Source organism: Poecilia mexicana, unplaced genomic scaffold (genome assembly GCF_051168715.1).
Source record: "Poecilia mexicana isolate PSO_F unplaced genomic scaffold, ASM5116871v1 scaffold_19, whole genome shotgun sequence".
NCBI classification, from domain to species: Eukaryota; Metazoa; Chordata; class Actinopteri; order Cyprinodontiformes; family Poeciliidae; genus Poecilia; species Poecilia mexicana.
The window spans coordinates 16,813,974-16,824,392 of NW_028263388.1; the positions used below are offsets into that span (position 1 = coordinate 16,813,974).

At 39.3% G+C, this 10,419-nt stretch overlaps 1 long non-coding RNA gene across 1 annotated transcript; it reads left to right on the forward strand.

The window, feature by feature from the left end:
- Nucleotides 1-496: 496 nt before the first annotated feature.
- LOC106915159 (uncharacterized) lies at nt 497-890 on the forward strand. Its single transcript, XR_015766337.1, has 2 exons — nt 497-702; nt 795-890. It is a non-coding gene; the product is annotated as an uncharacterized LOC106915159 (long non-coding RNA).
- Nucleotides 891-10,419: the final 9,529 nt, after the last annotated feature.

The following is a 10,419-nucleotide window of genomic DNA, read 5'->3' on the forward strand; positions in this document are numbered from 1 at the left end:
TTAATGATATATCTAAAAGAATTTTCAATAATTTCACTGAATTCTGATGGAATCAACTAGCTCTCTCACTCTTTGGTTACCTAGCAACTCGCGCACTCTTTGGTTACCTAGCAACAACAACTTGCTGAGTAACTTACGCAGCAGCAGTTTAAGGTTTCACCACTTATAAATTAAAAGGAAAAAAAAGTGTTGAGTGAAAATTGTGGATAAAACAGAAAAGACTATCTCATTAGCTTGTCCGTATTTCAGATATTTAATACAAAAAAAGGAATCAATAATTATCAATATCGACCAATATGAAACACTTATATCGTGACTCATGTTTTAGCCATATGGTCCAGTCCTGTGACTGACATTGTGGGATTGTGTTCGTCACGTTCAGTTTTGAAATCAGATTGTCATCTTGATACCTTCACATCACTGATTTATAGGCTAATTATATTTTTAAGGGCGTGTATCCAGTTGACCTCTTTCTGTTCTTCTTTTCTTCAGGGTAGTCTGTACTGCCTCTTGGGCGCTCCCAGTGGTTTCTGTCCAGCAACCACACGGGACTGGGATTGTGTCGGGGAAGTGTGGCCCGCTCTGGTCCGATGCGGACTGTCACACTCGGTGACCCTGGAGAAGCCCTCCATTGGTCGACTGTTTGATGACATCATTGATAGGATTCATCGCCTTCACGACACCATTGGAATCTACTTCACGGTGAGACACGCATCTAATAACAATCACCAAACTAGCCTCGACTGTGGTCCGTTAACTGTGGGTCTTTCTCCTTTGGTCACCTCCTTGTCTAGGTGTCAGAGAGATGTGTCGAGATCGCCAACCAAATTGCACAATCTAAAAATCCCACACCTTGTTCGAAGCTCCCGTCCAAAGAAGAAATAAAAGAAGGAATTCAGCGTCAGCGTATCAGAAATGTTGTTGCTGCAAGGTAGGAATATTTTTTTTTAAATCAAATAGGTGTTAATAGTTTTTACTGTCCAGCAGATTTGACATGTTAATGTACCGTGGAGCAGATTTGGGTGAAAAACAGCCAATTTTAATCAGCATAAAAAGACTACAGAAAAGCTAGTGGGAAATTTTGTTGGTCCGTCTTTCTTGCTATTATTTGTAGTCTGTTTAATGCTTCTTGTTTTCTCACAGGAAATATGAGAAGCTAGTCAATGACCTGTTGGACTGCCTTGAAGACAGAGATCTGTAAGCTGTTTCCTTACATGCGCATTTCATGCTATGTGCACACATAACAGAAATTGAAACAAATGATGAGATTAATAGTGTAATGTCATTTTTTTACCAAGCATTAGCAATGCTAGCATTAGCACAGGAACGGTGGTGGTTTTAGCTCACTGGAGTTTTTACAATATGAAAACTATTTAGGCAATTGACAATTGGAGTAAGTGCACCAATACATAAAAGCTAGGGCTAGCTCTCCGGCAAAGCTAGAAGCAACTGCAAGTTACAAAATAGTAGCATTTTAAAACCTCAGTGAGACATTTCTTCAAAAGTAGTACCGGTAGGTTAATTTTGGAGAAGTTTCCTTTCTCCAAAAGGAAACGTTAGGAGAAATGAAAAGACACGGCTATATAAGCGCTAGCGTTAGCTCTTCAGAAAAGCTATCTGTGAGAGTAATTGAGAATTGCTGCAGATTAAAACTATTGTTGGTCATTACTTTAGAAGTTGTGGATTATATACATATTTTATGATTACCTGTCTTAATGACAACCATTAAGACAGGTAATCATGGCCAAAAGAAACTATATAAATGCTAGCATTATCCCTGCAGAAAAGAAGAAAACTAGAACAACTCCTATAAATGCTTACTTTAAAAGTTGTAGATTGCTTATAACTGATTTGTTGTTTTTCTATCACCAATCATTAAGGGGGGGATGACAATAAATAGGAAGTGATTCACACTTACTGCATTTTACATTGTTAGCATTAGTACTGCAGCTAGCTTCAACAGGACGTGAGATATGAAAACTTTCATAAGTTCAAAAGTTATGGAGTTGCATATGATCATTTGTAGATTTTTGCCATGTGGCCAATCATTTACGCAGCTAATAGTTTGAGGAGTAAAAACACATTAGCGTTAGAAATGCAGCAAAATGAGATGCTAAAGAAAGATAAAAAAATATATGTTTCAAACTCTCTTGAGCAATTGCTTCAAAACTTAAGTGAGTCTATCCTTATTTTCTGCCAGGAAACTTTAAATATAGTCCTTTATATTGACTACTGGTAGCTTTTTATTTTACCACAGCACCCTCTGGAATAATTGCCATCCTACTTATCGGCTCCTGCTGGCATAGATGAATATTCATTTAAAATGTTTTTTCACCAGAGTATACTTTGCGTTTCACAGAGAATTGCTTTTTTGCTGCCTGAAATTACTTTTTCTTTTTTTTTTTTTTTTTTTGGTCTCTGTGGTCTATATGTCTGTTTTTGTTTCAGGCCCTGGAAGTTTGAGCACATGGCCACAGACCTGTTGGCTCTTCTTCTGCGAGACGATCATCCTCTCCCACCTGATGCTGTCCTCTACTTCACACAAACCCTTGTCCACGACTCCATTAGCATACGCAAGGTCTGCATCTCTCTGTGTGTGTCTTATTATTGTGTTTTTCTTCATGGTGTAGGGAATCTAAACACTTTCCAGGTATCTGCTTTTCCCTCAGGTTATAAAAATGGAAATAAGGTGGCTGAAGTGTTTTTTTGGTGCTACTTTTCCAGCTGTAACATGATGCCTAGAAACATAAACGCCCATTACTTTCTTATGCCAGAGCACCTTATCAGCATAGATATTGAAAATCCACTCTCACATACAGATTCAGGTGTTATATGACATAGTTTAAACACAGATGTTCAGCTTTCATACCAACATCATAAAGTTTACTCTAGATAGATCTCATTACATTTATCTTCAGCAGTAAATAATATCTAATAACACACAGCAAAGCGTTAAACAAGGTTTATTATGTTGGATCATATCAGATACTATGCAACAGGAAATTATGTGTGTACACTTGGGTGCAGAGAAAGCCGTAAAGAGTAAGTGATTCACACTTACTGCATTTTAATTTTAAGACAAATTTACTCAGTTAATTTTTATTGACATTGCACTGTATATTTCTCTGTTCCACACCAGTAAAATTGCAGTCAACTCTACAGTTACTGATAAAAATGTGTTTTAAGGCCGACTTAAATTAAGATTTAATTCAATCTGATCATGAATAAATTTAGAAAAAACAGCCTATTATCTTAATCAAAATTGATTTATATAGTGCTTTACTAAATCCAACATTTATTGATTATTGATTTATAGTAAAAATGAAACAAAAATAAACATATATATTAGAGATGTGCCGATCGATCGGTCACCGATCATAATCGGGCCGACTTCCGTGAAAAAGTGCATGATCGGTGATCGGCGATCATTGGCTCTTGTTGTCAATACCGATCACCTGCTTCTCATTTCGCAGCCTGCCTGTGCAGCTGGTCTCCTCTTTCCTTCACTGCGCAAACGCGTAGCAACAAATCCTAAGCGATGTGGAACTATAACGCACTGAGTGAATGGGGAAGTTTGCGTGTTGCGGCGGAAAATTAAAGCACGTGGGGTCAAGCAGGTCAAAATGCATCAACACAACAAAGCTAATACGACATAAAAACAATGCCATACTTGACGGAGTTTGGCTACATCGAGGCTCACTGCAGTAAAAAAGACATACGGAGGATCAGACAGCAGGTAAAGCAGCGCACAGCTACAAACACTCACCCGGATTAGCATGACGGTCAGAAAGCTAAACAAATAACCTGGAAAATTATTTAAGTCTTCGAGCTGCGATGTAAGACGCTGGTTCTGCTCTCGCTGTTGAACCGCTGCTACAGGTAGTAATATTTCACAGACGGAGCGCCGCTTCTGCTCCACCTGGTAGTGACTCTCACACCGAACCTCTGTTTAAAGCTGCAGCATCTAACCTAAAAAAAATACATTTTACGTACGTATTAAAACTTTCGCTGTCCTAACATGAGACAGATAATCTCTAAAAAAAAAAAATCGATCTCCTCCCTGTTCTGCATAATTACTCGCTCAGTCAGAAACAGCCAATCAGAGCTAGCAGTAACCAGCTAGCCGCCATGCTATCAGGAAGTTTTCATTCAGTAACTCTGGATTGTTTATTGTAATGGATCCTGTTTTTGCCTTTGAATGTTAAGTTTTATACTTGAACTTCTTGGCAATGTTGAGAGGTTTTATTTTGGCTCTATGCATTATTTAGCCTCTTCAGAGCCTTCATATGTTATCAGTCTGTTAAAGATAGTATTATCAATATCAGTACAATTTGCACAATGCCTGTTTTGTTTAGTTTTCTTCTTGGAAAAAGTTATTAAAAACAAGTTTTTGTCTAAATTAAGGTGGATTCATGATTTTTAATGACCCTATTAGTAATATTTTTACTCATTTTACTGACAAATGCTTCTCAAGAAATAAAATAAATATTATTTAAAACAAAAAACAACAAAAAGTTCATCTGATGGAGTTAACAGTATGACGGAGTTGACACAGAACTGAAGGTGGTGACAAACTAGTGAATAAAATGAAAAACTTGGTACATGTGAAGTAATGCAATTCATGTAAAATACATTAAAATAAATTAATTGCACATTTAAGTGAGATTTGACAAGAATTTCACTGAAAGAGTCAGAAAAACTCTGATGGAGTTGACATCTGACGGAGTTGACAAAAAGCCAAACTACCTCAATTTTTATGTTATTCTGAAGGAGGTCATATTTTAGCTCATCAGGTCCATGAAATATTTACATTATACCAAAAATTAAGCTTTTATTTCACAAAATTCCATCAAAGTTTTGTAAACTGTCAGTTATGGAGTTGACACATCATGGTTGTGACAAGCAACTTAGGAATAAAACAGAAGAAAAAACTAAAGAATAACATAAGCTAACCGGAGCTAACTAGCCCTCTGAGCAAAGGAAGAGAAAAGACAACGTCATGGGGTCCTCAGAAGTTCTGGTGCCCCCCAATAATGCCTGATATTTTTTACATTCTTTTCATTTCTGACGGTGTTGACAAAAACTAGGGACAAATTTCAATGGAGTTGGAAAATATATAAAAATTATTTTTAATTCAATTTATTGATACCTCTATAATTATTTATATAACTACTTGTCACAATATATAATTTTAGTATTTCTTTAATTATTTTAAACTATTATAATGTGTTGAGTTCTGCTCCTGGACAAGGGCTTTTACAGGCATTATCCACCGACTACAACGTTTAAAATAAAAACTTATTCAGCAAATACCTGGAAAATATACATTGTTGTGTTCACATGACCCAGGTTAGTTTAGTCAGATATTTGAAAAAATTATATTTTGTGTATATTTTATTCAAATTTTGTGCTTTATCCATAGGACCTGTTTTCTCCCTATTCTCAAGAATCACTGATATAATTATTAAATATCACATCATGATTTGCTTATGCCAAAAAATTTAATAAAAAATATAAAATAAACAGCAACGTGTTTTCATTGGAGCTCCTGGAATAAATCCGCATATCTAAGTTCATTGCATTTTGATAATAGAAACACCTAAATGGAGTTAGCATGAGTATCAGTAAAGCAAATAGGTGACAACTCACTAAAGCAGGGGTCTCAGACTCAATTTCACCCAGGGCCACTTCAGCATACTGCCCTCCCTCTACGGGCCACATTAATGGTACAATTACCCAATTATACCCTAACCCTTTAAAGATTATTACTCAAAATTATATACATCTAAAGGACACATATCACAAATATCACTTGATTCATTTTTTAACTCTATAAATATCCCCACACTTAGTGAAACAGTCAAATCAGAGCTGGATATCCCGATATCTATAGATGAACTTTCAAATGCAATAGATAAATTAAAATCAGGAAAAACACCAGGTCCGGATGGGATCCCTTTGGACAATTATAAAATATTTAAAAGCAAACTACTACAGCCTCTCTATAATATGCTTGCAGAAAGTTATACCCTTAAAGAATTACCTCCTTCTCTACGAAATGCAATCATAACAGTACTACCCAAACCTGGAAAACCTCTCACCAGATGCAAATCTTTTAGACCGATCTCTCTTATAAATTCTGACGCCAAAATAATATCTAAAGTACTAGCACTTGGGCTTGAGAAATTTTTACCATCTCTTTCTGAACCTGATCAGAACGGATTTATAAAGGAGCGCCAAGCCCACCATGGTACCTGTCGTGTGCTGAATATAATCTATGCTAAATATGAACATCCCGATACAGCTTTACTTTCCCTTGATGCAGAAAAAGCATTCAATAGAGTGGAACATAATTATCTATACAATGTTTTATCTCAATTTGGCTTGCGTAGTTATTTCATAACCTGGATTAAAATAATTTATAATAAACCCACAGCCTCAGTTATAACAAATAAGATGATATCCGATTCATTTAATCTAGCTAGGGGAACACGTCAAGGGTGTCCCCTCTAACCCCTCCTCTTTGTTCTGGCAATTGAACCATTGGCTTTTGCCATAAGGAACAATCAAAACATACGGGTTGTCAGAATAAAAAGTATTGAATCTAAAATCAGACTATTTGCAGACGACATTATTTTAAAGTTGTCTAATCTGAAGCGCTCAATCCCTCAGCTACTTAAAACTATCACTGAGTTTAGTTATATTTCCGGTTACAAATTTAACGAAGCTAAATCCGCCATCCTATTTTTAAATCAGTCCACCTCACATTTAACATGGGGACGACAACTAAATCTAGAGGACTAAATCTTGCTGAAGTTATCAGGTCAAGATAACAGACAACAATGATTTCTAACTTGGCGTTTGGCCTGATATCTAGCCATGTCCTCGCACGTGCTGCAGGCGGCGTATTTTGACTTATTAAGAGCACGAACCCCGTATATATCCTCTTCTTTGGCCCTTTTTTGGAGAACAGAAGTCAATGTTTGATAGTCTGGTCTCCTCTTTCCAGAGGACGTTTCCTCAGCCGAGGACGTTTGCTGTTTTGGAAGATTGGCCAGATCTTCCCCTAGGACAGCTCTCTGAGTCCGGTCTTCCAACGCCACTTTTGTCAGTGCAGAGGTTGAGCTTTTAGACTCATCGGCCTCCTCTGCACCGCCAACTTCCCCAGCCGGGGGCAGATCTGTCTGAAAACTCATTTCAGACAGAGCCGTCCGATATGAGCTTTCAGACAGAGCTGTCTGAAACGAGTTTTCAGACCGATCTGAGTGATCGGTCTGAAAACTCCCACGATGGTCTGACTCACCGCAAACTTTCCCAGCCGGGGAAGTTTGCTGTGAGTTTTCAGACCCATTTGACGTGAAACTCCCACAGTGGCCTGATGGGCCACAGCAAACTTTCCCAGCCGGGGAAGTTTGCTGTGAGTTCTCAGATCCACTTGAGTTTAAACTCCCGCAATGGCCTGATGGACCACAGCAAACTTTCCCAGCCGGGGAAGTTTGCTGTGACGTTTGGCCTTTTGGGGAAGTTTGTTTCACGGTCTGGGAAGGGTTGAAAAGATAGGCGTCGAATTCGTCGTACTCAGTGGACTCGTCCTTGTAACTACTAATATCAAAAGTTACATCAGGAAGGATCTTATTAAAAATCTTCCTTACCCCTGTGGTGATCAAATACCCAGCACTAAAAGTCAGGGGGAAAAACACCGTAGCTACGACCTGTTCCATAGGTAAAATCCTTAAAAAACACAGAGCTTAACATTCAAAGGGAGGCTTGGATATAACCTCCTGTTTTGAGATCCAAACATTCATAACCTCAGATGTTCTTTGATCTATGTCATAGATGATGAGGTCATAGCTGCAATGAGTCTGTAGTTCTCAGAGAATGTCTTGCTTCTGATCGTTGCTATGGAAACGGTCAAATCAGTTCTGCATGACTCAAACTATTAACCCTTTGCAACTGCAACACTTAATCATTCGGGGCGCCATGACGGACTTCAGAAGGGTATATTTCAGGAGGCTAGGGATTAAAACAGGGATTTTAATGGTTAAATATTAAATTTAGATTGACAATGGTGTAATAAATCCCTTAATTTAAGTAGGATTTTTCATCATTATATCAGGTTTAAAATTTTGAATCATACTTGAATTAAAAATATCTTAAAAGTAAAATTAAATGTAACTGCTGCTGCTGCTGTAAATTGCGACAAGAAATTTTGCCTGCTTAGAAAAGAACTACAAAGAAATAATTTTGGTTTTATAATTTATATATACACACACAGACAAAAAAAGCATCAGCAAAACATTGACAATATGTAAAATATATATAAATACCGTATTTTTCGGACTATAATCCGCTACTTTTTCCCCCACACTTTGAACCATGCGGCTTGTGGCCCGGTGCGGCTTTTCTGTGGATTTTTCTTCAGCCACCAGGGGGCGCTTTAGCAGGAAGTGAATCATTGGAAGTCAAATTTGGAAATCAAAGAAGAAAGTGCTCATTTTCAACCATAGACATAAATACGTATATTTCAATCTGGAAAGACTCAGACGAAGAAAAAGGAACAATTAAAAGATTTAATGACAGCAATGAATAACAGTTCTTTGGCGCTCGGGCCCCGGCAGCTGATCTGAGCCGAGATTTGATGTGAACTCGATGAACATCCCGATAACCGATTAGGGATGCTCTCCCCCGGGGCCCGACACTGGTGGTGGAGGTCTGGAAAGAGTGCCATCCTGGAGCCAAAGGATGAGGGTGGAGAAGGGGAGGTGGTGGGTTGAACGCAGCTGGGAAGCGGCCGATGACTTGGGTGTGGATCCTTTTATGCTGAACTTGATTGATGATTGGACACGTCAGGTGAGGTCCAGCGCTGAGGTCGGAGATGAGCATGACGCCGATGGACGAACGGAGGGGATGGAGTCTTCCAGTTTGAATTTTCGCTATTAGCTCCATTTCAATCTGGAAAGACTCAGACGAAGAAAAAGGAACAATTAAAAGATTTAATGACAGCAATGAATAACAGTTCTTTGGCGCTCGGGCCCCGGCAGCTGATCTGAGCCGAGATTTGATGTGAACTCGATGAACATCCCGATAACCGATTAGGGATGCTCTCCCCCCAAAAAGGGGCTGAGGCCGGGGCCGAGGCCCGAAGAAAAGGGGGACCTAAAACTTGTGAGCTGCCTTGAGGGTGCGGAGAGAAACATCACAGTACTGGTAGTCGCCAAACGAGTGCAGAAGTCTAGAAGGTGTTAAGGAAGAAAATATCTAAATTGGATAACTTTGGAAAAAGTTTGGCTCCCTCTTCCTCTGGATCCCAGGTCCTCTCGGCGGGCCATGTGTAGCCACAAGGAAAACAATGCGTGTTGACGTCACAGAATTACAGAGTTTAATCCAATATAAGACAATGCACAGAAACTACCGAACAACGGAGACATACATTCATTTACCTGACATAAATGGAAAGAAGAAGAAAAGCAAAGACATCTTTGGAGAGTTGCCAGAGCAAATCTAATGTGTTACTTCTGTGTAGAAAGTTTTATCTCCTTTAATTTATTCAAATAAGGCGTATCTTTGCTCATCCAATCCAGGAGCTATCTCTGGCCCCTTATCTGAAGCCTAAAACCCCTGCAGTTTACGGCCTTTCACAAATGGGCGCGAAAAGCCGGAACCTCCCCTGTACTGCTCTCCACACAGACAAAAGGCAGTTCAAACGATCCTAGCAAACCATCCGCTGCAGCCACAGGCGAAACAAAGGTCAACAGGCCAGAATAAGTCACTGATTTAAAACCACAATTTAGGCCATTTGAGTCAAGACATGCTCAGTTTTAAAATTAGCTTATTTTAAATTTATTTTCTTAACAAAGGTGAGAAGCTGGTAGGAGGAATCAAATTTGATTGCTAGAGGGGTTTTCATGATATCATGAAGCCCATTCAAAGAATGAAGGCATTCTAAGAGAAAGGCTGAAAAATACCAGGCAAGAAAGTGAAGGATAGTTGAAGGCGCGGAGCCAGGCAGGAGATGGGATCAGTTTCGGGGGACACGATCATCTGGAGACAGGCTGGAGGATAGGTGCCTGCTATATGGGAGCCCTGCTGAAAATATGAGCGAAGAACAACTGAGACATGGGCCAACAATGAGAGGAAGGCTAGGACATGGGCCAGCCGTAGGGCAGGCCATGCTGGGACATGCCGAAAAACTCGGACGTAGAAATGAATGATTGAAGATTTAAAGACAAAATTAATAACGGTTCTTAGGAAATGAATGACAGTTCTTTGGCGCTCGAGCCCCGGCGGAATATTTGAACTGTGATCTCGGGTGAACGCCCCCGACTCTGATTAGGGATGCTCTCCCCCCCAAAAGGGGCTGAGGCCGGGGCCGAGGCCCTAAGGTGAGAGGAGGGAAAGGGCAACTAATCCACCTGTACA